Genomic DNA, 7346 nt, shown 5'->3' on the forward strand with positions numbered 1-7346 from the left:
ACACAAGATTTTAGGACCACTGTGGATGATAGAGAGTAAGATCATAAGAAGTTCATTTATAAGCACACAGGAAAGGTGTCTGTTGAAAGTAAAGCCTACTGAATATTTATTAGCTACTCCTGCTCTAACATGGTCCAGAAAACACCTTTGGAAATCTTTGTTTTCTGAAGTTACTAATGGTTTCTGAACCTATCAATGTACCAAATGTGAACACAAAAGTGCAGCTGCTCCCTCATCCCTTGATTTCTTTCAGCTGCAGCCAAAACAAGTTTTCTTTGTTTCCAGGTAAGTTAATGGTTTTCTATTAACAGCAGAAGAAAGACTTTTTAAAAAGACAAAGTGTGGTATCAACCTGTCTCTCTCTCCCACATATACATGCAAAAGCCTAATCAGCAAACCAGAAATAACCAGGAGTAGTGTGCAAGACTTTTGGTGTGGAGTTGTACTGGACTATGAAAACAGTGCTGACAGTCTGACATATATGTTCAGCTGTGGGCTTCATGTCACATTATATCACAGGCTTTCTGCTATCACACACAGGCACTAGGTTTCATTTATCAGAAATTGTTCACCCCAAAATTACTGTGTTGTTCAGTGGGGGTTTTTTAATCCATAAAGCACACATAAAGCAGGCAAGAAAGACTGAGCAGTGAGGATCTCCTCTGGGTTGGGCAAGCTTCTGCTGGTAATTTATTTCCCCAAAAGAAACTGCTGCTTCATTTCACCCAAAAGAATGTTCTCTGCAAAAACATACCGTAAGTGATTTATGTTATAAGGCATAAAGATCTATGGGAAAAATCTGTAGGAAAACTGCATCCTCAGACCAGCTCTGTAGCTCTAGCATCATCTCAGAGTTTGGACTGATGTTTTCAAGGGTCTTCAGTGTCCACTTCTGGCCTTTTTTCCTGTGTTGGTGGTCTGGTGGGGTCCTCCTATATTTGATCAGGAAGGTGATGTAACAGAAGAGACTAGGGTCCCCAGACCATGTCACTTCAGCTGTTGCTCCACTACTGTGTGCCAGGAAGGTTGGGGAGGGAGTAGGGTTTTTAGCTATGCTCTTGTATTGCTAGGGCAAAACCATGTCTTGTTCGTGTCCCTTTATACCACCTGTTCTCCTTGCATCTGCACTGTTGGAGTTTCAGTCCAAGGTGGAGGCAAAATGACAGCCAGAGAGACATGGTACAATCTAATACCCAAAGGGACAGTCGCAAAACAAAGAGGAATTGTCTGTCTCCTATTGGTGTCTGCAAACATACACTGAATCCTTAGGCTGATGCATTGTTCCTCTAGAGATGCATACTGGAAGGAAATTGAGTTTCTTTGCCCTTCTGCAGAGCATTTGGCATCTCCCTCAGTGATGACACGTTTATTGTTACCAACAACGTGAAAATTCCTACATGGAAGCATTTTTTGCTTCTGTAGATATGGGTGCTTGGGTGAAACGAATGGATCACGAAATAATAAGGAAAAGGGCGATTACCAGCAGAACTCATTTGTTATCTGTTGTCGAGCCTCAGTGTTAGAGGGAACACAGTCATCTGTGCGCCCTAATGAAATGTGACAGACATTTAGAGACCGAAGGCTGACATTTCCTGACAGCATCACCATCTGCACACTGAAAGCTGCTAGTATCCAGACAGCATAATCTGTTAAGGGCTGTTTATTATTGTACCTCCAAATCGCAGGTCATGCAGATCCTGGAGTTATATGTCACCAGCTGTGTATGCAGTCCCCTTACCTTAGCTAGGATCCTAATTCTCAGTCTCTCACTGTGCCTCCTAGTTGGATGTTTAACTTTCCAAATAATCAAGCCAATAGCCTAAGTTGTAGATATTTGAAAGGGGAAAAAAAAAAAAAAGAAAAAGCCTTCTAGCCTGCAGCAGGCAAAATAGATGTTAACCTAGTTCTTACCAGGGCAGATGGAGTTATAAAATCTAAGAGTAAGGGATTTTTCAAGGAAGTAAGGAATTAGTATATATGATATACAGAATTTTTTGCAGCTTCAGAGTCATAACATGGCAGTAATTTCTACAGTTCTGCTTCTACACACAATGCAGGTACAGGGAAAACTGTTTAAAGAATGAAAGATGCAATAATGACAGGGGGTTTTACCTAAATCAAGGAAAAACATGTTATGTCAGATATGCTGGAACATGGAGATTAAAACAGGGAGTACAGGACTGATCCAATTTTTTTTTCTCAAGCATTTTTTTCAGAGCAAGGAAAAAGGTGACCTTGAGAGACAACAGTACAGGTTAATTGGAGTAAAAAAAAAAAGCAGGCAAAAGAAACCCAAAACCCAACCAAACAGTGGAGGTTAACTTTATCTTGCAAACTTCAGTGTTTCCTTGCATTATAAGGAAGAGGAGAAAAGGCTGAAGGTACAAGTCAAATTACAGAAGCAGATGTACCAATTTGGCCTTGAAGAAAATGTTTTTTTCGGAGGTCAGGTACCCTGAAGAGCAGTCTTGAATTCCAAACTTGTTTGCTGGAGTACTGTGTTTGCTTTCCTGCCTAGCAGTGAACATGGAGCACCCAAGGGCTTCTTTCCTTTTTTTTTTTTTTTTTTTAATTAAATAAAAACAAACAAAACACCAACACAACCCCACACAAGGAAGGACTTGTTTAACTGCTCCACCTGGTGGAGGAATATTCCTGGTCAGGTAGAAGCCCAGTGCCTTCTGCAAAGTTTTATTCCTTGGAGCCTGGCTTGAGACATGCTTCTTTCTCATCCATCCAGCTCCTCTGAGCACAGTGGTGAGCAAGCTGTCGCCTGACTCAGGCACTGATCTTTGAAGCCAGCTTTAGCAAACAGAAGGAAGAGCTTGTATAACTCCTGAGCTGAAACAGCTCTTGACTTGGTGGCATCTCCGCATCTCAAGTGCCAAGGAAATAAAGAAATTTGCAGCCTTGTGTTCTTTCACACAGTCACCAGAGGGAAGCATGGCATGGGGCCGATTTCTTTAAACTTGAGGATGATGCAAGGACATACTGGGTCCTTGCACCTCTGGTATGTCAGATATCTCTGTTTTGTGGATCTCTTTATTTGACTGCTGTCTGGAAGTGAATATAGGAAAATAAAGAAACATATGAGGTCAACAGAAGAGCCACAAAAGCAGCTCAGCACTGAGAGGGCCATTTTCCCAAAACAGTGCAGCTTCTGTTGCTCCCTGCAGGTTTCAGTGGTCTAAACAGAAGAGGACAAGACTTCCTGTTCCTGCCTATAGATTTAGGAAGTCTAATGCTCAGTAAAACAAAGTGGCTGTATAAAAGTACCTATAACTCTGGGAAATATGATGGGAGGAATTACAAGATCTGACAACATGTTTTACTTGTTGCTAGACTACACAGATATAAACTTCTTCAATTGGTGGAGTACCAAGCAAATTATTAGATCCTCACCACTGTAGATTCTCAAATCTGAAAGTCTACTCTTCTAACTATAGTGGGTAAAAAAACAAACCAGGGGTGCAGTCTATGCAAAATCTGAAGTCAGCTGGACCTAGTAAACTGTCACAAGTCAGGGCAAACTGTGTCCCAGGAACAGTTTTTACCTTGGAAGGAAATATTAAAGATCACTGCTTTATAGGTAATCCCTCAGCAAGAGAGGGCAAGACAACACTGGCTAACACAGTTGTCCTCCTTGGAAATAAACACATACAGTGAGCTGTGGGAAAGGGTGAATATCCCACCAGTGAGGCAAAGAAGATTTATTATATTCACTCTCCCTGTTCCGGAAGCAGATGGCTTTCGTAGTTCATCTTGTAGCTGAGGATTTTCAGAATGAACTGTCTCATGTGAAAGAAATCAGGGGAAACAGCGTTAGTAGGAGGTATGTTTACTAAGCAAATACGTGGCAAGTGCATCTAGTACAGCAACTGGAGACAGGGGCTTAACCTTCTGGGATGCATGTGCACACATGAATGCACATGTGCAAAGAATAGCAGCTATTCACTCCGTAGGGCAGGAGCAAATGGGTAACCCTGCCAAAGGACACAATTCAAAGTCTTCCGTAGACACAAGGAGGTAGCATTTAAGTCTTCAGAACAGTACTGTAGTGCTCATTTTCCACCTCATCACAAAGCAAGGAATTACAGTCTTCACTAGCTGGTGTTTCTAAATGGGTTTCAGCTCTGAAAGCACACATGGAATATTTTCCTTAAAGCTACCAGGAGTGTCTTACTCTAATGTATTAGAATCATCTTAGGTGGGTTCAGTTTCCAGCTTGCATGAGAGTTAATTTTCACTCTTTCTGTACAAGTTCTACACCAAGCTACTGTCACAACGCATGTGAATGATTCATGATGATCTGCCCCATGTGGTCTCCTGCTATAGGCAACTGAAGGAGAAAACAAAAACAAAACACGCACAACACCACAACAAGGACAAAAACCCCCCACACTTCCTTTTCTTTAGAACATTATTTATTGTTGCCACTCACCTTTAGTGAAAGAAAAGACAAAAGCCACACCACAATGGAATATGTAATTCCACAGGTGTCCTAATCAAACCAAAACTAAACATGAATTATTGTTGGTTTAGTGTTAAAACTAGCAAGCTCATATAGCAAATCCAAGTAGCAAGTCACTGGAGGAAAAGTTATTAAAAAAGAAAAGCTGCTTATGTTAATTAAACAAAGAAAATCTGCCTGGCAGACAAGAACAGCTTAGAAGCAAATGCATTTAAAATATGTATCTATTTCTTGGTGTTCCCCAGAGCACTCAGACACAACTAGTATGCATGCTTATCCATTCAGTCTTAAGGATTAAAGAAATAATTGGTCATGTTGTCTAAATCCAGGGAAGATACAGTGGTCTTTAAAAACAAAAGCCCATGCACATCCACCAAGTTTTATGTATGGAGCTCTGGAAGTAGAGAAAAGAGACCTTTCTTCTGCCCCCTTTGAAAAGCAGGTGTGGTGGGTTGACCCTGGCTGGACACCAGGTGCCCACCAAAGCCGTTCTATCACTCCCCCTGCTTCCTCAGCTGGACAGGGGAGAGAAAATATAACAAAGGGCTCATGGGTCGAGTTAAGGACAGGAGAGATCACTCACCAATTACCATCATGGGCAAAACAGGCTCAACTTGGGGAAAAATTAACTCAATTTATTACCAATCAGAGTAGGGTAACGAGAAATAAACCCAAATCTCAAAACACCTTCCCTCCACCGCTTCCTTCTTCCCAGGCACAGCTTCACTCCCAGATTCTCTACCTGCTCCCCTCGCCAGTAGCGCAGGGGGATGGGGAATGGGGTTTACAGTCAGTTCATCACACGTTATCTCTGCTGCTTCATCCTCTTCAGGGGCAGGACTCATCACACTCTTCCCCTGCTCCGGTGTGGGGTTCCTCCCACAGGAGACAGTCCTCCACAAACTTCTCCAACATGCATCCTTCCCAAGAGCTGCAGTTCTTCACAAACTGCTCCAGGGTGGGTCCCTTCCACAGGGTGCAGTTCTTCAGGCACAGAATGCTCCGGCATGGGTCCCCCATGGGGTCACAAGTCCTGCCAGAAAACCTGCTCCAGCATGGGCTCCTCTCTCCACGGGGCCACAGGTCCTGCCAGGAGCCTGCTCCAGCACAGGCTTCCCATGGGGTCACAGCCTCCTTCGGGCATCCACCTGCTCCGGCGTGGGGTCCTCCCCGGGCTGCAGGTAGATATCTGCTCCACTGTGGACCTCCATGGGCTGCAGGGGGACAGCCTGCCTCACCATGGTCTTCATCACAGGCTGCAGCGGAATCTCTGCTCCAGTGCCTGGAGCACCTCCTCCCCCTCCTTCTTCACTGACCTGGGGGTCTGCAGGGTAGTTTCTCTTACATGTTCTCACTCCTCTCTCTGGCTGCTGTTTCTGTGCCCGCTGGAACTTTTTTTCCTTCTTAAATATGTTATCAGAGGCGCTACCACTATCACTGATGGGCTCGGCCTTGGCCAGCAGCAGGTCCGACTTGGAGCCGGCTGGCATTGGCTCTGTCGGACACAGGGGAAGCTTCCAGCAGCTTCTCACTGAAGCCACCCCTGTAACTCCCTGCCACCAAAACCTTGCCACACAAACCCAATACAGCAGGACACAGCACAAATTAAAAGCCCATTGGGCCTCAGAAGAACCCCTTTGTTCTGGAAAACCCAACATAGGGAAAAAGGTTCGGCCAGAGCTTATCATGAGGCACCAAAAGCCAATGACGAGAAAACCCATCCGTTAGAAACCAGGCTCCATCTGTATTGCTGCTCACTCCCTACTGAGTGTCAGGTGAGGAAGACATAACCAACAGCTCAGGTTTTCCCCCTCACTCCCACAAACTCTTTTAACAATTTTATCTCTGTGTTGCAGGAACTCGTTGAGAGAAAGTAGGCTGTGCCAATATTCAGGTTTTCATTAATTTAATTTCTTCTCAGACCTGAGTGAGTAACCAAGAGACTTAGAGTGAATCCCACATCCTTTCAACAATTTATTTTACTTCCTCTTATCTTTTCTCCTAATTTAGATCAAACTTTTTAGAAAAGCCTTCAGTAATGACACATTAACCCCTGTATTTGACATTAGCACACATTTAAAGAACAGCTGCAGCATATTTCATGGTAGTGATATTGAGAATAGTAGCATAGCTATTTTTATATACTTACCATTGTAGACATACTACATTCTGAGACACTTAAAAAAAGTCACTAAAAAAAAAAAAAATCAGACACATGGGTAGACACTGTAAGACTTTTATGTGCGTTGTTTACTATTGAATAAATATTCAAGGATTTCCAACTCTTAACTATAATATTATCACAGAATGCTTTTATTTTTTCTGAAATGATAAAATTAAGATGGCTGTTTCCAAGTCATGGGTTGTTTTTTTATTTTAAAGCAGGGATTTCCAATGTAACTGCACAGAACCAAAAACTTTATGAATAGTGGTATTTAGTAATCTCTTACAACTTCCTGCTGTGGATACGTTAATTTCCATTTAGGTGTTGCTGCTTGATTACCTTACAAAGAATAGCACAACTATGGTAGCAAAATTGTGATAATCAACCTGAATGAAAACACAGCAAGCACCGTGCAGGATAGTCACAGACACCTGATTCTTCTTCATGAAAGGGGTTGTGATAAATGTACTTTCACATGGTTGTGTATCCTTCTACTTACCACTGATAAGTGCTAAAAGGTGGTGAGTTTGTTTTAAATACATATAGATACAATTTTGATTGTCTTGTACTTTTAAGATATGAATTATTGTGCTGAATAATGCATTCATTACTACAAGCCTCATGAGCACATTGCTTATTTCATAAGATTGTCTAGTGAATCTGAGAATTGCTTCCCTTCTTTGACGAGAGAAACCAGAGACATGTAAGGTA

This window comes from Aquila chrysaetos, chromosome 4 (assembly GCF_900496995.4).
Source record: "Aquila chrysaetos chrysaetos chromosome 4, bAquChr1.4, whole genome shotgun sequence".
Lineage (NCBI taxonomy): Eukaryota > Metazoa > Chordata > Aves > Accipitriformes > Accipitridae > Aquila > Aquila chrysaetos.